The sequence below is a fragment of the Carassius auratus genome, unplaced genomic scaffold (genome assembly GCF_003368295.1).
Source record: "Carassius auratus strain Wakin unplaced genomic scaffold, ASM336829v1 scaf_tig00217743, whole genome shotgun sequence".
Classification (NCBI taxonomy): domain Eukaryota; kingdom Metazoa; phylum Chordata; class Actinopteri; order Cypriniformes; family Cyprinidae; genus Carassius; species Carassius auratus.
In genome coordinates, this window is record NW_020529222.1 from 12,187 (window position 1) to 35,939 (window position 23,753).

A 23,753-nucleotide genomic window follows, 5' to 3' on the forward strand; every position below is an offset into this window, starting at 1 on the left:
AAAAAAAAAAAGAAGAAGTCAATGCCCGATCTCTGAATCTTAGCAGGTTAAGGTCTGGTTAGTACTTGAATGATAGACCGCCAAGGAATACCAGGTGCTTTAAGCTTTTGGAATTTTTTCACTTAGTATATAATAAATTTGGCAAAAAATAGAGTCAATGCCCGATCTCTGAATATAAGCAGGTTTGGGCCAGGTTAGTACTTGGATGAGAGACCGCCTAGGAATACCAGGTGCTTTAAGCTTTTGGGGTTTCTTTCCTACTTTTATAATGTACTGGCGAGTAGATTGGCTGATCTTTAAATAGCCTTCTCTTTGCAGCAGTCTTCGCTTATGGCCATACCAGCCTGGCTATGCCCGATCTTGTCTGATCTCGTAAGCTAAGCAGGTTTGGGCCTGGTTAGTGCCTGGATGGGAGACCGCCTGGGAATACCAGGTACTCTAAGCTTTTTTGAAATTTTTCACTTAGTATATAATAATTTTGCCAAAAAATAGAGTCAATGCCCGATCTCTGAATATAAGCAGGTTTGCGCCAGGTTAGTACATGGATGGGAGACTGCCTGGGAATATCAGGTGCTTTAAATTTTTGGATATTTTTCACGAATTATATAATAATCTTGCAAAAAAAAAAAAAAAAAAAAAGAGTCAATGCCCGATCTCTGAATCTTAGCAGGTTTAGGTCTGGTTAGTACTTGGATGAGAGACCGCCAAGGAATACCAGGTGCTTTAAGCTTTTGGAATTTTTTCACTTAGTATATAATAAATTTGGCAAAAAATAGAGTCAATGCCCGATCTCTGAATATAAGCAGGTTTGGGCCAGGTTAGTACATGGATGGGAGACTGCCTGGGAATACCAGGTGCTTTAAATTTTTGGATATTTTTCACGAATTATATAATAATCTTGCAAAAAAAAAAAAAAAAAGAAGAAGTCAATGCCCGATCTCTGAATCTTAGCAGGTTAAGGTCTGGTTAGTACTTGAATGATAGACCGCCAAGGAATACCAGGTGCTTTAAGCTTTTGGAATTTTTTCACTTAGTATATAATAAATTTGGCAAAAAATAGAGTCAATGCCCGATCTCTGAATATAAGCAGGTTTGGGCCAGGTTAGTACTTGGATGAGAGACCGCCTAGGAATACCAGGTGCTTTAAGCTTTTGGGGTTTCTTTCCTACTTTTATAATGTACTGGCGAGTAGATTGGCTGATCTTTAAATAGCCTTCTCTTTGCAGCAGTCTTCGCTTATGGCCATACCAGCCTGGCTATGCCCGATCTTGTCTGATCTCGGAAGCTAAGCAGGTTTGGGCCTGGTTAGTGCCTGGATGGGAGACCGCCTGGGAATGCCAGGTACTCTAAGCTATTTTGAAATTTTTCACTTAGTATATAATAATTTTGCCAAAAAATAGAGTCAATGCCCGATCTCTGAATATAAGCAGGTTTGCGCCAGGTTAGTACATGGATGGGAGACTGCCTGGGAATATCAGGTGCTTTAAATTTTTGGATATTTTTCACGAATTATATAATAATCTTGCAAAAAAAAAAAAAAAAAAAGAGTCAATGCCCGATCTCTGAATCTTAGCAGGTTTAGGTCTGGTTAGTACTTGGATGAGAGACCGCCAAGGAATACCAGGTGCTTTAAGCTTTTGGAATTTTTTCACTTAGTATATAATAAATTTGGCAAAAAATAGAGTCAATGCCCGATCTCTGAATATAAGCAGGTTTGGGCCAGGTTAGTACATGGATGGGAGACTGCCTGGGAATACCAGGTGCTTTAAATTTTTGGATATTTTTCACAAATTATATAATAATCTTGCAAAAAAAAAAAAAAAAGAAGAAGTCAATGCCCGATCTCTGAATCTTAGCAGGTTTGGGCCAGGTTAGTACTTGGATGAGAGACCGCCTAGGAATACCAGGTGCTTTAAGCTTTTGGGGTTTCTTTCCTACTTTTATAATGTACTGGCGAGTAGATTGGCTGATCTTTAAATAGCCTTCTCTTTGCAGCAGTCTTCGCTTATGGCCATACCAGCCTGGCTATGCCCGATCTTGTCTGATCTCGTAAGCTAAGCAGGTTTGGGCCTGGTTAGTGCCTGGATGGGAGACCGCCTGGGAATACCAGGTACTGTAAGCTTTTTTGAAATTTTTCACTTAGTATATAATAATTTTGCCAAAAAATAGAGTCAATGCCCGATCTCTGAATATAAGCAGGTTTGCGCCAGGTTAGTACATGGATGGGAGACTGCCTGGGAATATCAGGTGCTTTAAATTTTTGGATATTTTTCACGAATTATATAATAATCTTGCAAAAAAAAAAAAAAAAGAGTCAATGCCCGATCTCTGAATCTTAGCAGGTTTAGGTCTGGTTAGTACTTGGATGAGAGACCGCCAAGGAATACCAGGTGCTTTAAGCTTTTGGAATTTTTTCACTTAGTATATAATAAATTTGGCAAAAAATAGAGTCAATGCCCGATCTCTGAATATAAGCAGGTTTGGGCCAGGTTAGTACATGGATGGGAGACTGCCTGGGAATACCAGGTGCTTTAAATTTTTGGATATTTTTCACGAATTATATAATAATCTTGCAAAAAAAAAAAAAAAAAGAAGAAGTCAATGCCCGATCTCTGAATCTTAGCAGGTTAAGGTCTGGTTAGTACTTGAATGATAGACCGCCAAGGAATACCAGGTGCTTTAAGCTTTTGGAATTTTTTCACTTAGTATATAATAAATTTGGCAAAAAATAGAGTCAATGCCCGATCTCTGAATATAAGCAGGTTTGGGCCAGGTTAGTACTTGGATGAGAGACCGCCTAGGAATACCAGGTGCTTTAAGCTTTTGGGGTTTCTTTCCTACTTTTATAATGTACTGGCGAGTAGATTGGCTGATCTTTAAATAGCCTTCTCTTTGCAGCAGTCTTCGCTTATGGCCATACCAGCCTGGCTATGCCCGATCTTGTCTGATCTCGGAAGCTAAGCAGGTTTGGGCCTGGTTAGTGCCTGGATGGGAGACCGCCTGGGAATACCAGGTACTCTAAGCTTTTTGAAATTTTTCACTTAGTATATAATAATTTTGCCAAAAAATAGAGTCAATGCCCGATCTCTGAATATAAGCAGGTTTGCGCCAGGTTAGTACATGGATGGGAGACTGCCTGGGAATATCAGGTGCTTTAAATTTTTGGATATTTTTCACGAATTATATAATAATCTTGCAAAAAAAAAAAAAAAAAAAGAGTCAATGCCCGATCTCTGAATCTTAGCAGGTTTAGGTCTGGTTAGTACTTGGATGAGAGACCGCCAAGGAATACCAGGTGCTTTAAGCTTTTGGAATTTTTTCACTTAGTATATAATAAATTTGGCAAAAAATAGAGTCAATGCCCGATCTCTGAATATAAGCAGGTTTGGGCCAGGTTAGTACATGGATGGGAGACTGCCTGGGAATACCAGGTGCTTTAAATTTTTGGATATTTTTCACAAATTATATAATAATCTTGCAAAAAAAAAAAAAAAAGAAGAAGTCAATGCCCGATCTCTGAATCTTAGCAGGTTTGGGCCAGGTTAGTACTTGGATGAGAGACCGCCTAGGAATACCAGGTGCTTTAAGCTTTTGGGTTTCTTTCCTACTTTTATAATGTACTGGCGAGTAGATTGGCTGATCTTTAAATAGCCTTCTCTTTGCAGCAGTCTTCGCTTATGGCCATACCAGCCTGGCTATGCCCGATCTTGTCTGATCTCGTAAGCTAAGCAGGTTTGGGCCTGGTTAGTGCCTGGATGGGAGACCGCCTGGGAATACCAGGTACTTAAGCTTTTTTGAAATTTTTCACTTAGTATATAATAATTTTGCCAAAAAATAGAGTCAATGCCCGATCTCTGAATATAAGCAGGTTTGCGCCAGGTTAGTACATGGATGGGAGACTGCCTGGGAATATCAGGTGCTTTAAATTTTTGGATATTTTTCACGAATTATATAATAATCTTGCAAAAAAAAAAAAAAAAAAGAGTCAATGCCCGATCTCTGAATCTTAGCAGGTTTAGGTCTGGTTAGTACTTGGATGAGAGACCGCCAAGGAATACCAGGTGCTTTAAGCTTTTGGAATTTTTTCACTTAGTATATAATAAATTTGGCAAAAAATAGAGTCAATGCCCGATCTCTGAATATAAGCAGGTTTGGGCCAGGTTAGTACATGGATGGGAGACTGCCTGGGAATACCAGGTGCTTTAAATTTTTGGATATTTTTCACAAATTATATAATAATCTTGCAAAAAAAAAAAAAAAGAAGAAGTCAATGCCCGATCTCTGAATCTTAGCAGGTTAAGGTCTGGTTAGTACTTGAATGATAGACCGCCAAGGAATACCAGGTGCTTTAAGCTTTTGGAATTTTTTCACTTAGTATATAATAAATTTGGCAAAAAATAGAGTCAATGCCCGATCTCTGAATATAAGCAGGTTTGGGCCAGGTTAGTACTTGGATGAGAGACCGCCTAGGAATACCAGGTGCTTTAAGCTTTTGGGGTTTCTTTCCTACTTTTATAATGTACTGGCGAGTAGATTGGCTGATCTTTAAATAGCCTTCTCTTTGCAGCAGTCTTCGCTTATGGCCATACCAGCCTGGCTATGCCCGATCTTGTCTGATCTCGTAAGCTAAGCAGGTTTGGGCCTGGTTAGTGCCTGGATGGGAGACCGCCTGGGAATACCAGGTACTCTAAGCTTTTTTTGAAATTCACTTAGTATATAATAATTTGCAAAAAATAGAGTCAATGCCCGATCTCTGAATATAAGCAGGTTTGCGCCAGGTTAGTACATGGATGGGAGACTGCCTGGAATATCAGGTGCTTTACATTTTTGGATCATGGATGGGAGACTGCCTGGGAATACCAGGTGCTTTAAATTTTTGGATATTTTTTCACAAATTATATAATAATCTTGCAAAAAAAAAAAAAAAAGAAGAGTCAATGCCCGATCTCTGAATCTTAGCAGGTTAAGGTCTGGTTAGTACTTGAATGATAGACCGCCAAGGAATACCAGGTGCTTTAAGCTTTTGGAATTTTTCACTTAGTATATAATAAATTTGGCAAAAAATAGAGTCAATGCCCGATCTCTGAATATAAGCAGGTTTGGGCCAGGTTAGTACTTGGATGAGAGACTGCCTGGGAATACCAGGTGCTTTAAGCTTTTGGGGTTTTTTCCTACTTTTATAATGTACTGGCGAGTAGATTGCTGATCTTTAAATAGCCTTCTCTTTGCGAGCAGTCTTCGCTTATGGCCATACCAGCCTGGCTATGCCCGATCTTGTCTGATCTCGGAAGCTAAGCAGGTTTGGGCCTGGTTAGTGCCTGGATGGGAGACCGCCTGGGAATACCAGGTACTCTAAGCTTTTTGAAATTTTTCACTTAGTATATAATAATTTGGCCAAAAAAATAGAGTCAATGCCCCGATCTCTGAATATAAGCAGGTTTGCGCCAGGTTAGTACATGGATGGGAGACTGCCTGGGATATCAGGTGCTTTAAGCAGGTTAAGGTCTGGTTAGTACTTGAATGATAGACCGCCAAGGAATACCAGGTGCTTTAAGCTTTTGGAATTTTTTCACTTAGTATATAATAAATTTGGCAAAAAAAGAGTCAATGCCCGATCTCTGAATATAAGCAGGTTTGGGCCAGGTTAGTACTTGGATGAGAGACCGCCTAGGAATACCAGGTGCTTTAAGCTTTTGGGTTTCTTTCCTACTTTATAATGTACTGGCGAGTAGATTGGCTGATCTTTAAATAGCCTTCTCTTTGCAGCAGTCTTCGCTTATGGCCATACCAGCCTGGCTATGCCCGATCTTGTCTGATCTTGGAAGCTAAGCAGGTTTGGGCCTGGTTAGTGCCTGGATGGGAGACCGCCTGGGAATGCCAGGTACTCTAAGCTATTTTGAAATTTTTCACTTAGTATATAATAATTTTGCCAAAAAATAGAGTCAATGCCCGATCTCTGAATATAAGCAGGTTTGCGCCAGGTTAGTACATGGATGGGAGACTGCCTGGGAATATCAGGTGCTTTAAATTTTTGGATATTTTCACACGAATTATATAATAATCTTGCAAAAAAAAAAAAAAAAAAGAGTCAATGCCCGATCTCTGAATCTTAGCAGGTTTAGGTCTGGTTAGTACTTGGATGAGAGACCGCCAAGGAATACCAGGTGCTTTAAGCTTTTGGAATTTTTTCACTTAGTATATAATAAATTGGCAAAAATAGAGTCAATGCCCGATCTCTGAATATAAGCAGGTTTGGGCCAGGTTAGTACATGGATGGGAGACTGCCTGGGAATACCAGGTGCTTTAAATTTTTGGATATTTTTCACAAATTATATAATAATCTTGCAAAAAAAAAAAAAAAAAAGAAGAAGTCAATGCCCGATCTCTGAATCTTAGCAGTTTAAGTCTGGTTAGTACTTGATGATAGACCGCCAAGGAATACCAGGTGCTTTAAGCTTTTGGAATTTTTTCACTTAGTATATAATAAATTTGGCAAAAAAATAGAGTCAATGCCCGATCTCTGAATATAAGCAGGTTTGGGCCAGGTTAGTACTTGGATACAGGTGCTTTAAGCTTTTGGGGTTTCTTTCCTACTTTTATAATGTACTGGCGAGTAGATTGGCTGATCTTTAAATAGCCTTCTCTTTGCAGCAGTCTTCGCTTATGGCCATACCAGCCTGGCTATGCCCGATCTTGTCTGATCTCGTAAGCTAAGCAGGTTTGGGCCTGGTTAGTGCCTGGATGGGAGACAGCCTGGGAATACCAGGTACTGTAAGCTTTTTGAAATTTTTCACTTAGTATATAATAATTTTGCCAAAAAATAGAGTCAATGCCCGATCTCTGAATATAAGCAGGTTTGCGCCAGGTTAGTACATGGATGGGAGACTGCCTGGGAATATCAGGTGCTTTAAATTTTTGGATATTTTCATGAATTGTAATATAAATATTCTTGCAAAAAAAAAAAAAAAAAAAAGAGTCAATGCCCGATCTCTGAATCTTAGCAGTTTAGGTCTGGTTAGTACTTGATGAGAGACCGCCAAGGAATACCAGGTGCTTTAAGCTTTTGGAAATTTTTTCACTTAGTATATAATAATTTGGCAAAAATAGACTCAATGCCTGATCTCTGAATATAAGCAGGTTTGGCCAGGTTAGTACATGGATGGGAGACTGCCTGGGAATACCAGGTGCTTTAAATTTTTGGATATTTTTCACAAATTATATAATATTCTTGCAAAAAAAAAAAAAAAGAGTCAATGCCCGATCTCTGAATCTTAGCAGATTTAGGTCTGGTTAGTACTTGGATGAGAGACCGCCAAGGAATACCAGGTGCTTTAAGCTTTGGAATTTTTTCACTTAGTATATAGGTTTGGGCCAGGTTAGTACATGGATGGGAGACTGCCTGGGAATACAGGTGCTTTAAATTTTTGGATATTTTTCACAATTATATAATAATCTTGCAAAAAAAAAAAAAAAATAGAGTCAATGCCCGATCTCTGAATCTTAGCAGGTTTAGGTCTGGTTAGTACTTGGATGAAAGACCGCCAAGGAATACCAGGTGCTTAAAGCTTTTGGAATTTTTTCACTTAGTATATAATAAATTTGGCAAAAAATAGAGTCAATGCCGATCTCTGAATATAAGCAGGTTTGGGCCAGGTTAGTACATGGATGGGAGACTGCCTGGGAATACCAGGTGCTTTAAATTTTTGGATATTTTTCACGAATTATATAATAATCTTGCAAAAAAAAAAAAAAAGAAAATCAATGCCCGATCTCTGAATCTTAGCAGGTTAAGGTCTGGTTAGTACTTGAATGATAGACCGCCAAGGAATACCAGGTGCTTTAAGCTTTTGGAATTTTTTCACTTAGTATATAATAAATTTGGCAAAAAATAGAGTCAATGCCCGATCTCTGAATATAAGCAGGTTTGGGCCAGGTTAGTACTTGGATGAGAGACGCCTAGGAATACCAGGTGCTTTAAGCTTTTGGGGTTTCTTTCCTACTTTTATAATGTACTGGCGAGTAGATTGGCTGATCTTTAAATAGCCTTCTCTTTGCAGCAGTCTTCGCTTATGGCCATACCAGCCTGGCTATGCCCGATCTTGTCTGATCTCGTAAGCTAAGCAGGTTTGGGCCTGGTTAGTGCCTGGATGGGAGACCGCCTGGGAATACCAGGTACTGTAAGCTTTTTTGAAATTTTTCACTTAGTATATAATAATTTTGCCAAAAAAATAGTCAATGCCCGATCTCTGAATATAAGCAGGTTTGCGCCAGGTTAGTACATGGATGGGAGACTGCCTGGGAATATCAGGTGCTTTAAATTTTTGGATATTTTTCACGAATTATATAATAATCTTGCAAAAAAAAAAAAAAAAAAAAAAAAGAGTCAATGCCCGATCTCTGAATCTTAGCAGGTTTAGGTCTGGTTAGTACTTGGATGAGAGACCGCCAAGGAATACCAGGTGCTTTAAGCTTTTGGAATTTTTTCACTTAGTATATAATAAATTTGGCAAAAAATAGAGTCAATGCCCGATCTCTGAATATAAGCAGGTTTGGGCCAGGTTAGTACATGGATGGGAGACTGCCTGGGAATACCAGGTGCTTTAAATTTTTGGATTTTTTTCACAAATTATATAATAATCTTGCAAAAAAAAAAAAAGAGTCAATGCCCGATCTCTGAATCTTAGCAGGTTTAGGTCTGGTTAGTACTTGGATGAGAGACCGCCAAGGAATACCAGGTGCTTTAAGCTTTTGGAATTTTTTCACTTAGTATATAATAAATTTTGGCAAAAATAGAGTCAATGCCGATCTCTGAATATAAGCAGGTTTGGGCCAGGTTAGTACATGGATGGGAGACTGCCTGGGAATACCAGGTGCTTTAAGCTTTGGGGTTTCTTTCCTACTTTTATAATGTACTGGCGAGTAGATTGCTGATCTTTAAATAGCCTTCTCTTTGCAGCAGTCTTCGCTTATGGCCATACCAGCCTGGCTATGCCCGATCTTGTGATCTCGGAAGCTAAGCAGGTTTGGGCCTGGTTAGTGCTGGATGGGAGACCGCCTGGAGCCAGGTACTCTAAGCTATTTTGAAATTTTTCACTTAGTATATAATAATTTTGGCAAAAATAGAGTCAATGCCCGATCTCTGAATATAAGCAGGTTTGCGCCAGGTTAGTAGCATGGAAATCTTGCAAAAAAAAAAAAAAAATAGAGTCAATGCCCGATCTCTGAATCTTAGCAGGTTTAGGTCTGGTTAGTACTTGGATGAGAGACCGCCAAGGAATACCAGGTGCTTAAAGCTTTTGGAATTTTTTCACTTAGTATATAAAATTGGGCAAAAAATAGAGTCAATGCCCGATCTCTGAATATAAGCAGGTTTGGGCCAGGTTAGTACATGGATGGGAGACTGCCTGGGAATACCAGGTGCTTTAAATTTTTGGATATTTTTCACGAATTATATAATAATCTTGCAAAAAAAAAAAAAAAAAAAAGAGTCAATGCCCGATCTCTGAATCTTAGCAGGTTTAGGTCTGGTTAGTACTTGGATGAGAGACCGCCAAGGAATACCAGGTGCTTTAAGCTTTTGGAATTTTTTCACTTAGTATATAATAAATTTGGCAAAAAATAGAGTCAATGCCCGATCTCTGAATATAAGCAGGTTTGGGCCAGGTTAGTACATGGATGGGACTGCCTGGAATACCAGGTGCTTTAAATTTTTGGATATTTTTTCAGAATTATATAATAATCTTGCAAAAAAAAAAAAAAAGAAGAGTCAATGCCCGATCTCTGAATCTTAGCAGGTTTAGGTCTGGTTAGTACTTGAATGAGAGACCGCCAAGGAATACCAGGTGCTTTAAGCTTTTGGAATTTTTTCACTTAGTATATAAAAATTTGGCAAAAAATAGAGTCAATGCCCGATCTCTGAATATAAGCAGGTTTGGGCCAGGTTAGTATTGGATGAGAGACCGCCTAGGAATACCAGGTGCTTTAAGCTTTTGGGGTTTCTTTCCTACTTTTATAATGTACTGGCGAGTAGATTGGCTGATCTTTAAATAGCCTTCTCTTTGCAGCAGTCTTCGCTTATGGCCATACCAGCCTGGCTATGCCCGATCTTGTCTGATCTCGGAAGCTAAGCAGGTTTGGGCCTGGTTAGTGCCTGGATGGGAGACCGCCTGGGAATGCCAGGTACTTTAAGCTTTTTGAAATTTTTCACTTAGTATATAATAATTTGCCAAAAATAGAGTCAATGCCCGATCTCTGAATATAAGCAGGTTTGGCCAGGTTAGTACATGGATGGGAGACTGCCTGGGAATACCAGGTGCTTTAAATTTTTGGATATTTTTCACGAATTATATAATAATCTTGCAAAAAAAAAAAAAAAAAAAAAGAGTCAATGCCCGATCTCTGAATCTTAGCAGGTTAGGTCTGGTTAGTACTTGATGAGAGACCGCCAAGGAATACCAGGTGCTTTAAGCTTTTGGAATTTTTTCACTTAGTATATAATAAATTTGGCAAAAAATAGAGTCAATGCCCGATCTCTGAATATAAGCAGGTTTGGGCCAGGTTAGTACATGGATGGGAGACTGCCTGGGAATACCAGGTGCTTTAAAATTTTGGATATTTTTCACAAATTATATAATAATCTTGGCAAAAAATTAAGCTTTTGGAATTTTTTCACTTAGTATATAATAAATTTGGCAAAAAATAGAGTCAATGCCCGATCTCTGAATATAAGCAGGTTTGGGCCAGGTTAGTACATGGATGGGAGACTGCCTGGGAATACCAGGTGCTTTAAATTTTTGGATATTTTTCACAAATTATATAATAATCTTGCAAAAAAAAAAAAAAGAGTCAATGCCCGATCTCTGAATCTTAGCAGGTTTAGGTCTGGTTAGTACTTGGATGAGAGACCGCCAAGGAATACCAGGTGCTTTAAGCTTTTGGAATTTTTAATTAAATTTGGCAAAAAATAGAGTCAATGCCCGATCTCTGAATATAAGCAGGTTTGGCCAGGTTAGTACATGGATGGGAGACTGCCTGGGAATACCAGGTGCTTTAAATTTTTGGATATTTTTCACGAATTATATAATAATCTTGCAAAAAAAAAAAAAAAAGAAGAAGTCAATGCCCGATCTCTGAATCTTAGCAGGTTAAGGTCTGGTTAGTACTTGAATGATAGACCGCCAAGGAATACCAGGTGCTTTAAGCTTTTGGAATTTTTTCACTTAGTATATAATAAATTTGGCAAAAAATAGAGTCAATGCCCGATCTCTGAATATAAGCAGGTTTGGGCCAGGTTAGTACTTGGATGAGAGACCGCCTAGGAATACCAGGTGCTTTAAGCTTTGGGGTTTCTTTCCTACTTTATAATGTACTGGCGAGTAGATTGGCTGATCTTTAAATAGCCTTCTCTTTGCAGCAGTCTTCGCTTATGGCCATACCAGCCTGGCTATGCCCGATCTTGTCTGATCTCGTAAGCTAAGCAGGTTTGGGCTGGTTAGTGCCTGGATGGGAGACCGCCTGGGAATACCAGGTAAGCTTTTTTGAAATTTTTCACTTAGTATATAATAATTTGCCAAAAAATAGAGTCAATGCCCGATCTCTGAATATAAGCAGGTTTGCGCCAGGTTAGTACATGGATGGGAGACTGCCTGGGAATATCAGGTGCTTTAAATTTTTGGATATTTTTCACGAATTATATAATAATCTTGCAAAAAAAAAAAAAAAAAAAGAGTCAATGCCCGATCTCTGAATCTTAGCAGGTTTAGGTCTGGTTAGTACTTGGATGAGAGACCGCCAAGGAATACCAGGTGCTTTAAGCTTTTGGAATTTTTTCACTTAGTATATAATAAATTTGGCAAAAAATAGAGTCAATGCCCGATCTCTGAATATAAGCAGGTTTGGGCCAGGTTAGTACATGGATGGGAGACTGCCTGGGAATACCAGGTGCTTTAAATTTTTGGATATTTTTCACGAAAATATAATAATCTTGCAAAAAAAAAAAAAAAAAAGAAGAGAAGTCAATGCCCGATCTCTGAATCTTAGCAGGTTAAGGTCTGGTTAGTACTTGAATGATAGACCGCCAAGGAATACCAGGTGCTTTAAGCTTTTGGAATTTTTTCACTTAGTATATAATAAATTTGGCAAAAAATAGAGTCAATGCCCGATCTCTGAATATAAGCAGGTTTGGGCCAGGTTAGTACTTGGATGAGAGACCGCCTAGGAATACCAGGTGCTTTAAGCTTTTGGGTTTCTTTCCTACTTTTATAATGTACTGGCGAGTAGATTGGCTGATCTTTAAATTCTCTTTGCCTTTCTTTGCAGCAGTTATCGCTACCAGCCTATGCCATACCAGATCTGCCCGATCTCTGAAGCTCGGAAGCTAAGCAGGTTTGGGCCTGGTTAGTGCCTGGATGGAGACCGCCTGGGAATACCAGGTACTCTAAGCTTTTTGAAATTTTTCACTTAGTATATAATAATTTTGCCAAAAAATAGAGTCAATGCCCGATCTCTGAATATAAGCAGGTTTGCGCCAGGTTAGTACATGGATGGGAGACTGCCTGGGAATATCAGGTGCTTTAAATTTTTGGATATTTTTCACGAATTATATAATAATCTTGCAAAAAAAAAAAAAAAAAAAAGAGTCAATGCCCGATCTCTGAATCTTAGCAGGTTTAGGTCTGGTTAGTACTTGGATGAGAGACCGCCAAGGAATACCAGGTGCTTTAAGCTTTTGGAATTTTTTCACTTAGTATATAATAAATTTGGCAAAAAATAGAGTCAATGCCCGATCTCTGAATATAAGCAGGTTTGGGCCAGGTTAGTACATGGATGGGAGACTGCCTGGGAATACCAGGTGCTTTAAATTTTTGGATATTTTTTCACAAATTATATAATAATCTTGCAAAAAAAAAAAAAAAAAAGAAGAAGTCAATGCCCGATCTCTGAATCTTAGCAGGTTAAGGTCTGGTTAGTACTTGAATGATAGACCGCCAAGGAATACCAGGTGCTTTAAGCTTTTGGAATTTTTTCACTTAGTATATAATAAATTTGGCAAAAAATAGAGTCAATGCCCGATCTCTGAATATAAGCAGGTTTGGGCCAGGTTAGTACTTGGATGAGAGACCGCCTAGGAATACCAGGTGCTTTAAGCTTTTGGGGTTTCTTTCCTACTTTTATAATGTACTGGCGAGTAGATTGGCTGATCTTTAAATAGCCTTCTCTTTGCAGCAGTCTTCGCTTATGGCCATACCAGCCTGGCTATGCCCGATCTTGTCTGATCTCGGAAGCTAAGCAGGTTTGGGCCTGGTTAGTGCCTGGATGGGAGACCGCCTGGGAATGCCAGGTACTCTAAGCTTTTTGAAATTTTTCACTTAGTATATAATAATTTTGCCAAAAAATAGAGTCAATGCCCGATCTCTGAATATAAGCAGGTTTGCGCCAGGTTAGTACATGGATGGGAGACTGCCTGGGAATATCAGGTGCTTTAAATTTTTGGATATTTTTCACGAATTATATAATAATCTTGCAAAAAAAAAAAAAAAAAAAAAAGAGTCAATGCCCGATCTCTGAATCTTAGCAGGTTTAGGTCTGGTTAGTACTTGGATGAGAGACCGCCAAGGAATACCAGGTGCTTTAAGCTTTTGGAATTTTTTCACTTAGTATATAATAAATTTGGCAAAAAATAGAGTCAATGCCCGATCTCTGAATATAAGCAGGTTTGGGCCAGGTTAGTACATGGATGGGAGACTGCCTGGGAATACCAGGTGCTTTAAATTTTTGGATATTTTTCACAAATTATATAATAATCTTGCAAAAAAAAAAAAAAAAAGAAGTCAATGCCCGATCTCTGAATCTTAGCAGGTTTGGGCCAGGTTAGTACTTGGATGAGAGACCGCCTAGGAATACCAGGTGCTTTAAGCTTTTGGGGTTTTTCCTACTTTTATAATGTACTGGCGAGTAGATTGGCTGATCTTTAAATAGCCTTCTCTTTGCAGCAGTCTTCGCTTATGGCCATACCAGCCTGGCTATGCCCGATCTTGTCTGATCTTGGAAGCTAAGCAGGTTTGGGCCTGGTTAGTGCCTGGATGGGAGACCGCCTGGGAATACCAGGTACTTTAAGCTTTTTGAAATTTTTCACTTAGTATATAATAATTTTGCCAAAAAATAGAGTCAATGCCCGATCTCTGAATATAAGCAGGTTTGCGCCAGGTTAGTACATGGATGGGAGACTGCCTGGGAATATCAGGTGCTTTAAATTTTTGGATATTTTTCACGAATTATATAATAATCTTGCAAAAAAAAAAAAAAAAAAAGAGTCAATGCCCGATCTCTGAATCTTAGCAGGTTTAGGTCTGGTTAGTACTTGGATGAGAGACCGCCAAGGAATACCAGGTGCTTTAAGCTTTTGGAATTTTTTCACTTAGTATATAATAAATTTGGCAAAAAATAGAGTCAATGCCCGATCTCTGAATATAAGCAGGTTTGGGCCAGGTTAGTACATGGATGGGAGACTGCCTGGGAATACCAGGTGCTTTAAATTTTTGGATATTTTTCACAAATTATATAATAATCTTGCAAAAAAAAAAAAAAAAAGAAGAAGTCAATGCCCGATCTCTGAATCTTAGCAGGTTTAAGGTCTGGTTAGTACTTGAATGATAGACCGCCAAGGAATACCAGGTGCTTTAAGCTTTTGGAATTTTTTCACTTAGTATATAATAAATTTGGCAAAAAATAGAGTCAATGCCCGATCTCTGAATATAAGCAGGTTTGGGCCAGGTTAGTACTTGGATGAGAGACCGCCTAGGAATACCAGGTGCTTTAAGCTTTTGGGGTTTCTTTCCTACTTTTATAATGTACTGGCGAGTAGATTGGCTGATCTTTAAATAGCCTTCTCTTTGCAGCAGTCTTCGCTTATGGCCATACCAGCCTGGCTATGCCCGATCTTGTCTGATCTCGGAAGCTAAGCAGGTTTGGGCCTGGTTAGTGCCTGGATGGGAGACCGCCTGGGAATACCAGGTACTGTAAGCTTTTTGAAATTTTTCACTTAGTATATAATAATTTTGCCAAAAAATAGAGTCAATGCCCGATCTCTGAATATAAGCAGGTTTGCGCCAGGTTAGTACATGGATGGGAGACTGCCTGGGAATATCAGGTGCTTTAAATTTTTGGATATTTTTCACGAATTATATAATATTCTTGCAAAAAAAAAAAAAAAAAAAAGAGTCAATGCCCGATCTCTGAATCTTAGCAGGTTTAGGTCTGGTTAGTACTTGGATGAGAGACCGCCAAGGAATACCAGGTGCTTTAAGCTTTTGGAATTTTTTCACTTAGTATATAATAAATTTGGCAAAAAATAGAGTCAATGCCCGATCTCTGAATATAAGCAGGTTTGGCCAGGTTAGTACATGGATGGGAGACTGCCTGGGAATACCAGGTGCTTTAAATTTTTGGATATTTTTTCACAAATTATATAATAATCTTGCAAAAAAAAAAAAAAAAAGAGTCAATGCCCGATCTCTGAATTTTAGCAGGTTTAGGTCTGGTTAGTACTTGGATGAGAGACCGCCAAGGAATACCAGGTGCTTTAAGCTTTTGGAATTTTTTCACTTAGTATATAATAAATTTGGCAAAAAATAGAGTCAATGCCCGATCTCTGAATATAAGCAGGTTTGGGCCAGGTTAGTACATGGATGGGAGACTGCCTGGGAATACCAGGTGCTTTAAATTTTTGGATATTTTTCACGAATTATATAATAATCTTGCAAAAAAAAAAAAAAAGAAGTCAATGCCCGATCTCTGAATCTTAGCAGGTTAAGGTCTGGTTAGTACTTGAATGATAGACCGCCAAGGAATACCAGGTGCTTTAAGCTTTTGGAATTTTTTCACTTAGTATATAATAAATTTGGCAAAAAATAGAGTCAATGCCCGATCTCTGAATATAAGCAGGTTTGGGCCAGGTTAGTACTTGGATGAGAGACCGCCTAGGAATACCAGGTGCTTTAAGCTTTTGGGGTTTCTTTCCTACTTTTATAATGTACTGGCGAGTAGATTGGCTGATCTTTAAATAGCCTTCTCTTTGCAGCAGTCTTCGCTTATGGCCATACCAGCCTGGCTATGCCCGATCTTGTCTGATCTCGTAAGCTAAGCAGGTTTGGGCCTGGTTAGTGCCTGGATGGGAGACCGCCTGGGAATACCAGGTACTGTAAGCTTTTTTGAAATTTTTCACTTAGTATATAATAATTTTGCCAAAAAATAGAGTCAATGCCCGATCTCTGAATATAAGCAGGTTTGCGCCAGGTTAGTACATGGATGGGAGACTGCCTGGGAATATCAGGTGCTTTAAATTTTTGGATATTTTTCACGAATTATATAATAATCTTGCAAAAAAAAAAAAAAAAAAAAGAGTCAATGCCCGATCTCTGAATCTTAGCAGGTTTAGGTCTGGTTAGTACTTGGATGAGAGACCGCCAAGGAATACCAGGTGCTTTAAGCTTTTGGAATTTTTTCACTTAGTATATAATAAATTTGGCAAAAAATAGAGTCAATGCCCGATCTCTGAATATAAGCAGGTTTGGGCCAGGTTAGTACATGGATGGGAGACTGCCTGGGAATACCAGGTGCTTTAAATTTTTGGATATTTTTCACGAATTATATAATAATCTTGCAAAAAAAAAAAAAAAAAGAAGAAGTCAATGCCCGATCTCTGAATCTTAGCAGGTTAAGGTCTGGTTAGTACTTGAATGATAGACCGCCAAGGAATACCAGGTGCTTTAAGCTTTTGGAATTTTTTCACTTAGTATATAATAAATTTGGCAAAAAATAGAGTCAATGCCCGATCTCTGAATATAAGCAGGTTTGGGCCAGGTTAGTACTTGGATGAGAGACCGCCTAGGAATACCAGGTGCTTTAAGCTTTTGGGGTTTCTTTCCTACTTTTATAATGTACTGGCGAGTAGATTGGCTGATCTTTAAATAGCCTTCTCTTTGCAGCAGTCTTCGCTTATGGCCATACCAGCCTGGCTATGCCCGATCTTGTCTGATCTCGGAAGCTAAGCAGGTTTGGGCCTGGTTAGTGCCTGGATGGGAGACCGCCTGGGAATGCCAGGTACTCTAAGCTATTTTGAAATTTTTCACTTAGTATATAATAATTTTGCCAAAAAATAGAGTCAATGCCCGATCTCTGAATATAAGCAGGTTTGCGCCAGGTTAGTACATGGATGGGAGACTGCCTGGGAATATCAGGTGCTTTAAATTTTTGGATATTTTTCACGAATTATATAATAATCTTGCAAAAAAAAAAAAAAAAAAAGAGTCAATGCCCGATCTCTGAATCTTAGCAGGTTTAGGTCTGGTTAGTACTTGGATGAGAGACCGCCAAGGAATACCAGGTGCTTTAAGCTTTTGGAATTTTTTCACTTAGTATATAATAAATTTGGCAAAAAATAGAGTCAATGCCCGATCTCTGAATATAAGCAGGTTTGGGCCAGGTTAGTACATGGATGGGAGACTGCCTGGGAATACCAGGTGCTTTAAATTTTTGGATATTTTTCACAAATTATATAATAATCTTGCAAAAAAAAAAAAAAAAAAGAAGAAGTCAATGCCCGATCTCTGAATCTTAGCAGGTTTGGGCCAGGTTAGTACTTGGATGAGAGACCGCCTAGGAATACCAGGTGCTTTAAGCTTTTGGGGTTTCTTTCCTACTTTTATAATGTACTGGCGAGTAGATTGGCTGATCTTTAAATAGCCTTCTCTTTGCAGCAGTCTTCGCTTATGGCCATACCAGCCTGGCTATGCCCGATCTTGTCTGATCTTGGAAGCTAAGCAGGTTTGGGCCTGGTTAGTGCTTGGATGGGAGACCGCCTGGGAATACCAGGTACTCTAAGCTTTTTGAAATTTTTCACTTAGTATATAATAATTTTGCCAAAAAATAGAGTCAATGCCCGATCTCTGAATATAAGCAGGTTTGCGCCAGGTTAGTACATGGATGGGAGACTGCCTGGGAATATCAGGTGCTTTAAATTTTTGGATATTTTTCACGAATTATATAATAATCTTGCAAAAAAAAAAAAAAAAAAAGAGTCAATGCCCGATCTCTGAATCTTAGCAGGTTTAGGTCTGGTTAGTACTTGGATGAGAGACCGCCAAGGAATACCAGGTGCTTTAAGCTTTTGGAATTTTTTCACTTAGTATATAATAAATTTGGCAAAAAATAGAGTCAATGCCCGATCTCTGAATATAAGCAGGTTTGGGCCAGGTTAGTACATGGATGGGAGACTGCCTGGGAATACCAGGTGCTTTAAATTTTTGGATATTTTTCACGAATTATATAATAATCTTGCAAAAAAAAAAAAAAAGAAGAAGTCAATGCCCGATCTCTGAATCTTAGCAGGTTAAGGTCTGGTTAGTACTTGAATGATAGACCGCCAAGGAATACCAGGTGCTTTAAGCTTTTGGAATTTTTTCACTTAGTATATAATAAATTTGGCAAAAAATAGAGTCAATGCCCGATCTCTGAATATAAGCAGGTTTGGGCCAGGTTAGTACTTGGATGAGAGACCGCCTAGGAATACCAGGTGCTTTAAGCTTTTGGGTTTCTTTCCTACTTTTATAATGTACTGGCGAGTAGATTGGCTGATCTTTAAATAGCCTTCTCTTTGCAGCAGTCTTCGCTTATGGCCATACCAGCCTGGCTATGCCCGATCTTGTCTGATCTCGGAAGCTAAGCAGGTTTGGGCCTGGTTAGTGCCTGGATGGGAGACCGCCTGGGAATACCAGGTACTTAAGCTTTTTGAAATTTTTCACTTAGTATATAATAATTTTGCCAAAAAATAGAGTCAATGCCCGATCTCTGAATATAAGCAGGTTTGCGCCAGGTTAGTACATGGATGGGAGACTGCCTGGGAATATCAGGTGCTTTAAATTTTTGGATATTTTTCACGAATTATATAATAATCTTGCAAAAAAAAAAAAAAAAAAAGAGTCAATGCCCGATCTCTGAATCTTAGCAGGTTTAGGTCTGGTTAGTACTTGGATGAGAGACCGCCAAGGAATACCAGGTGCTTTAAGCTTTTGGAATTTTTTCACTTAGTATATAATAAATTTGGCAAAAAATAGAGTCAATGCCCGATCTCTGAATATAAGCAGGTTTGGGCCAGGTTAGTACATGGATGGGAGACTGCCTGGGAATACCAGGTGCTTTAAATTTTTGGATATTTTTCACAAATTATATAATAATCTTGCAAAAAAAAAAAAAAAAAGAAGTCAATGCCCGATCTCTGAATCTTAGCAGTTTAAGGTCTGGTTAGTACTTGAATGATAGACCGCCAAGGAATACCAGGTGCTTTAAGCTTTTGGAATTTTTTCACTTAGTATATAATAAATTTGGCAAAAAATAGAGTCAATGCCCGATCTCTGAATATAAGCAGGTTTGGGCCAGGTTAGTACTTGGATGAGAGACCGCCTAGGAATACCAGGTGCTTTAAGCTTTTGGGGTTTCTTTCCTACTTTTATAATGTACTGGCGAGTAGATTGGCTGATCTTTAAATAGCCTTCTCTTTGCAGCAGTCTTCGCTTATGGCCATACCAGCCTGGCTATGCCCGATCTTGTCTGATCTCGGAAGCTAAGCAGGTTTGGGCCTGGTTAGTGCCTGGATGGGAGACCGCCTGGGAATACCAGGTACTCTAAGCTTTTTTGAAATTTTTCACTTAGTATATAATAATTTTGCCAAAAAATAGAGTCAATGCCCGATCTCTGAATATAAGCAGGTTTGCGCCAGGTTAGTACATGGATGGGAGACTGCCTGGGAATATCAGGTGCTTTAAATTTTTGGATATTTTTCACGAATTATATAATAATCTTGCAAAAAAAAAAAAAAAAAAAGAGTCAATGCCCGATCTCTGAATCTTAGCAGGTTTAGGTCTGGTTAGTACTTGGATGAGAGACCGCCAAGGAATACCAGGTGCTTTAAGCTTTTGGAATTTTTTCACTTAGTATATAATAAATTTGGCAAAAAATAGAGTCAATGCCCGATCTCTGAATATAAGCAGGTTTGGGCCAGGTTAGTACATGGATGGGAGACTGCCTGGGAATACCAGGTGCTTTAAATTTTTGGATATTTTTCACAAATTATATAATAATCTTGCAAAAAAAAAAAAAAAAAAAGTCAATGCCCGATCTCTGAATCTTAGCAGGTTTAGGTCTGGTTAGTACTTGGATGAGAGACCGCCAAGGAATACCAGGTGCTTTAAGCTTTTGGAATTTTTTCACTTAGTATATAATAAATTTGGCAAAAAATAGAGTCAATGCCCGATCTCTGAATATAAGCAGGTTTGGGCCAGGTTAGTACATGGATGGGAGACTGCCTGGGAATACCAGGTGCTTTAAATTTTTGGATATTTTTCACGAATTATATAATAATCTTGCAAAAAAAAAAAAAAAAGAAGAAGTCAATGCCCGATCTCTGAATCTTAGCAGGTTAAGGTCTGGTTAGTACTTGAATGATAGACCGCCAAGGAATACCAGGTGCTTTAAGCTTTTGGAATTTTTTCACTTAGTATATAATAAATTTGGCAAAAAATAGAGTCAATGCCCGATCTCTGAATATAAGCAGGTTTGGGCCAGGTTAGTACTTGGATGAGAGACCGCCTAGGAATACCAGGTGCTTTAAGCTTTTGGGGTTTCTTTCCTACTTTTATAATGTACTGGCGAGTAGATTGGCTGATCTTTAAATAGCCTTCTCTTTGCAGCAGTCTTCGCTTATGGCCATACCAGCCTGGCTATGCCCGATCTTGTCTGATCTCGGAAGCTAAGCAGGTTTGGGCCTGGTTAGTGCCTGGATGGGAGACCGCCTGGGAATACCAGGTACTCTAAGCTTTTTGAAATTTTTCACTTAGTATATAATAATTTTGCCAAAAAATAGAGTCAATGCCCGATCTCTGAATATAAGCAGGTTTGCGCCAGGTTAGTACATGGATGGGAGACTGCCTGGGAATATCAGGTGCTTTAAATTTTTGGATATTTTTCACGAATTATATAATAATCTTGCAAAAAAAAAAAAAAAAAAAAGAGTCAATGCCCGATCTCTGAATCTTAGCAGGTTTAGGTCTGGTTAGTACTTGGATGAGAGACCGCCAAGGAATACCAGGTGCTTTAAGCTTTTGGAATTTTTTCACTTAGTATATAATAAATTTGGCAAAAAATAGAGTCAATGCCCGATCTCTGAATATAAGCAGGTTTGGGCCAGGTTAGTACATGGATGGGAGACTGCCTGGGAATACCAGGTGCTTTAAATTTTTGGATATTTTTCACAAATTATATAATAATCTTGCAAAAAAAAAAAAAAAAAAAGAGTCAATGCCCGATCTCTGAATCTTAGCAGGTTTAGGTCTGGTTAGTACTTGGATGAGAGACCGCCAAGGAATACCAGGTGCTTTAAGCTTTTGGAATTTTTTCACTTAGTATATAATAAATTTGGCAAAAAATAGAGTCAATGCCCGATCTCTGAATATAAGCAGGTTTGGGCCAGGTTAGTACATGGATGGGAGACTGCCTGGGAATACCAGGTGCTTTAAATTTTTGGATATTTTTCACGAATTATATAATAATCTTGCAAAAAAAAAAAAAAAAAGAAGTCAATGCCCGATCTCTGAATCTTAGCAGGTTAAGGTCTGGTTAGTACTTGAATGATAGACCGCCAAGGAATACCAGGTGCTTTAAGCTTTTGGAATTTTTTCACTTAGTATATAATAAATTTGGCAAAAAATAGAGTCAATGCCCGATCTCTGAATATAAGCAGGTTTGGGCCAGGTTAGTACTTGGATGAGAGACCGCCTAGGAATACCAGGTGCTTTAAGCTTTTGGGGTTTCTTTCCTACTTTTATAATGTACTGGCGAGTAGATTGGCTGATCTTTAAATAGCCTTCTCTTTGCAGCAGTCTTCGCTTATGGCCATACCAGCCTGGCTATGCCCGATCTTGTCTGATCTCGGAAGCTAAGCAGGTTTGGGCCTGGTTAGTGCCTGGATGGGAGACCGCCTGGGAATGCCAGGTACTGTAAGCTTTTTTGAAATTTTTCACTTAGTATATAATAATTTTGCCAAAAAATAGAGTCAATGCCCGATCTCTGAATATAAGCAGGTTTGCGCCAGGTTAGTACATGGATGGGAGACTGCCTGGGAATATCAGGTGCTTTAAATTTTTGGATATTTTTCACGAATTATATAATAATCTTGCAAAAAAAAAAAAAAAAAAAAAGAGTCAATGCCCGATCTCTGAATCTTAGCAGGTTTAGGTCTGGTTAGTACTTGGATGAGAGACCGCCAAGGAATACCAGGTGCTTTAAGCTTTTGGAATTTTTTCACTTAGTATATAATAAATTTGGCAAAAAATAGAGTCAATGCCCGATCTCTGAATATAAGCAGGTTTGGGCCAGGTTAGTACATGGATGGGAGACTGCCTGGGAATACCAGGTGCTTTAAATTTTTGGATATTTTTCACAAATTATATAATAATCTTGCAAAAAAAAAAAAAAAAAGAGTCAATGCCCGATCTCTGAATCTTAGCAGGTTTAGGTCTGGTTAGTACTTGGATGAGAGACCGCCAAGGAATACCAGGTGCTTTAAGCTTTTGGAATTTTTTCACTTAGTATATAATAAATTTGGCAAAAAATAGAGTCAATGCCCGATCTCTGAATATAAGCAGGTTTGGGCCAGGTTAGTACATGGATGGGAGACTGCCTGGGAATACCAGGTGCTTTAAATTTTTGGATATTTTTCACGAATTATATAATAATCTTGCAAAAAAAAAAAAAAAGAGTCAATGCCCGATCTCTGAATCTTAGCAGGTTAAGGTCTGGTTAGTACTTGAATGATAGACCGCCAAGGAATACCAGGTGCTTTAAGCTTTTGGAATTTTTTCACTTAGTATATAATAAATTTGGCAAAAAATAGAGTCAATGCCCGATCTCTGAATATAAGCAGGTTTGGGCCAGGTTAGTACTTGGATGGGAGACCGCCTGGGAATACCAGGTACTTTAAGCTTTTTGAAATTTTTCACTTAGTATATAATAATTTTGCCAAAAAATAGAGTCAATGCCCGATCTCTGAATATAAGCAGGTTTGCGCCAGGTTAGTACATGGATGGGAGACTGCCTGGGAATATCAGGTGCTTTAAATTTTTGGATATTTTTCACGAATTATATAATAATCTTGCAAAAAAAAAAAAAAAAAAAGAGTCAATGCCCGATCTCTGAATCTTAGCAGGTTTAGGTCTGGTTAGTACTTGGATGAGAGACCGCCAAGGAATACCAGGTGCTTTAAGCTTTTGGAATTTTTTCACTTAGTATATAATAAATTTGGCAAAAAATAGAGTCAATGCCCGATCTCTGAATATAAGCAGGTTTGGGCCAGGTTAGTACATGGATGGGAGACTGCCTGGGAATACCAGGTGCTTTAAATTTTTGGATATTTTTCACAAATTATATAATAATCTTGCAAAAAAAAAAAAAAAAGAGTCAATGCCCGATCTCTGAATCTTAGCAGGTTTAGGTCTGGTTAGTACTTGGATGAGAGACCGCCAAGGAATACCAGGTGCTTTAAGCTTTTGGAATTTTTTCACTTAGTATATAATAAATTTGGCAAAAAATAGAGTCAATGCCCGATCTCTGAATATAAGCAGGTTTGGGCCAGGTTAGTACATGGATGGGAGACTGCCTGGGAATACCAGGTGCTTTAAATTTTTGGATATTTTTCACGAATT

At 38.6% G+C, this 23,753-nt stretch overlaps 2 non-coding genes and 19 pseudogenes across 2 annotated transcripts; all 21 read left to right on the top strand.

Annotated features, from left to right (window-relative positions):
* The first annotated feature begins 326 nt into the window (after window positions 1-326).
* LOC113102639 (uncharacterized) lies at window positions 327-445 on the top strand (annotated as a pseudogene).
* A 789-nt stretch (window positions 446-1,234) lies between these two features.
* On the top strand, window positions 1,235-1,353 carry LOC113102612 (uncharacterized; annotated as a pseudogene).
* Window positions 1,354-2,003: 650 nt separating this feature from the next.
* LOC113102608 (uncharacterized) lies at window positions 2,004-2,122 on the top strand (annotated as a pseudogene).
* Window positions 2,123-2,906: 784 nt separating this feature from the next.
* Window positions 2,907-3,025, top strand: LOC113102630 (uncharacterized; annotated as a pseudogene).
* A 648-nt stretch (window positions 3,026-3,673) lies between these two features.
* LOC113102592 (uncharacterized) lies at window positions 3,674-3,791 on the top strand (annotated as a pseudogene).
* A 784-nt stretch (window positions 3,792-4,575) lies between these two features.
* On the top strand, window positions 4,576-4,694 carry LOC113102640 (uncharacterized; annotated as a pseudogene).
* Window positions 4,695-5,240: 546 nt separating this feature from the next.
* On the top strand, window positions 5,241-5,359 carry LOC113102642 (uncharacterized; annotated as a pseudogene).
* Window positions 5,360-5,774: 415 nt separating this feature from the next.
* On the top strand, window positions 5,775-5,893 carry LOC113102644 (uncharacterized; annotated as a pseudogene).
* A 766-nt stretch (window positions 5,894-6,659) lies between these two features.
* LOC113102647 (uncharacterized) lies at window positions 6,660-6,778 on the top strand (annotated as a pseudogene).
* Window positions 6,779-8,065: 1,287 nt separating this feature from the next.
* On the top strand, window positions 8,066-8,184 carry LOC113102609 (uncharacterized; annotated as a pseudogene).
* A 1,888-nt stretch (window positions 8,185-10,072) lies between these two features.
* On the top strand, window positions 10,073-10,191 carry LOC113102600 (uncharacterized; annotated as a pseudogene).
* A 3,041-nt stretch (window positions 10,192-13,232) lies between these two features.
* Window positions 13,233-13,351, top strand: LOC113102613 (uncharacterized; annotated as a pseudogene).
* Window positions 13,352-13,999: 648 nt separating this feature from the next.
* LOC113102627 (uncharacterized) lies at window positions 14,000-14,118 on the top strand (annotated as a pseudogene).
* A 787-nt stretch (window positions 14,119-14,905) lies between these two features.
* Window positions 14,906-15,024, top strand: LOC113102590 (5S ribosomal RNA). The gene has a single exon (XR_003291033.1). It is a non-coding gene; the product is annotated as a 5S ribosomal RNA (ribosomal RNA).
* A 1,062-nt stretch (window positions 15,025-16,086) lies between these two features.
* Window positions 16,087-16,205, top strand: LOC113102610 (uncharacterized; annotated as a pseudogene).
* Window positions 16,206-16,993: 788 nt separating this feature from the next.
* On the top strand, window positions 16,994-17,112 carry LOC113102614 (uncharacterized; annotated as a pseudogene).
* Window positions 17,113-17,764: 652 nt separating this feature from the next.
* On the top strand, window positions 17,765-17,883 carry LOC113102628 (uncharacterized; annotated as a pseudogene).
* Window positions 17,884-18,666: 783 nt separating this feature from the next.
* On the top strand, window positions 18,667-18,784 carry LOC113102637 (uncharacterized; annotated as a pseudogene).
* Window positions 18,785-19,567: 783 nt separating this feature from the next.
* LOC113102596 (uncharacterized) lies at window positions 19,568-19,686 on the top strand (annotated as a pseudogene).
* Window positions 19,687-20,752: 1,066 nt separating this feature from the next.
* On the top strand, window positions 20,753-20,871 carry LOC113102598 (uncharacterized; annotated as a pseudogene).
* A 1,066-nt stretch (window positions 20,872-21,937) lies between these two features.
* On the top strand, window positions 21,938-22,056 carry LOC113102607 (5S ribosomal RNA). Its single transcript, XR_003291034.1, has one exon. It is a non-coding gene; the product is annotated as a 5S ribosomal RNA (ribosomal RNA).
* Window positions 22,057-23,753: the final 1,697 nt, after the last annotated feature.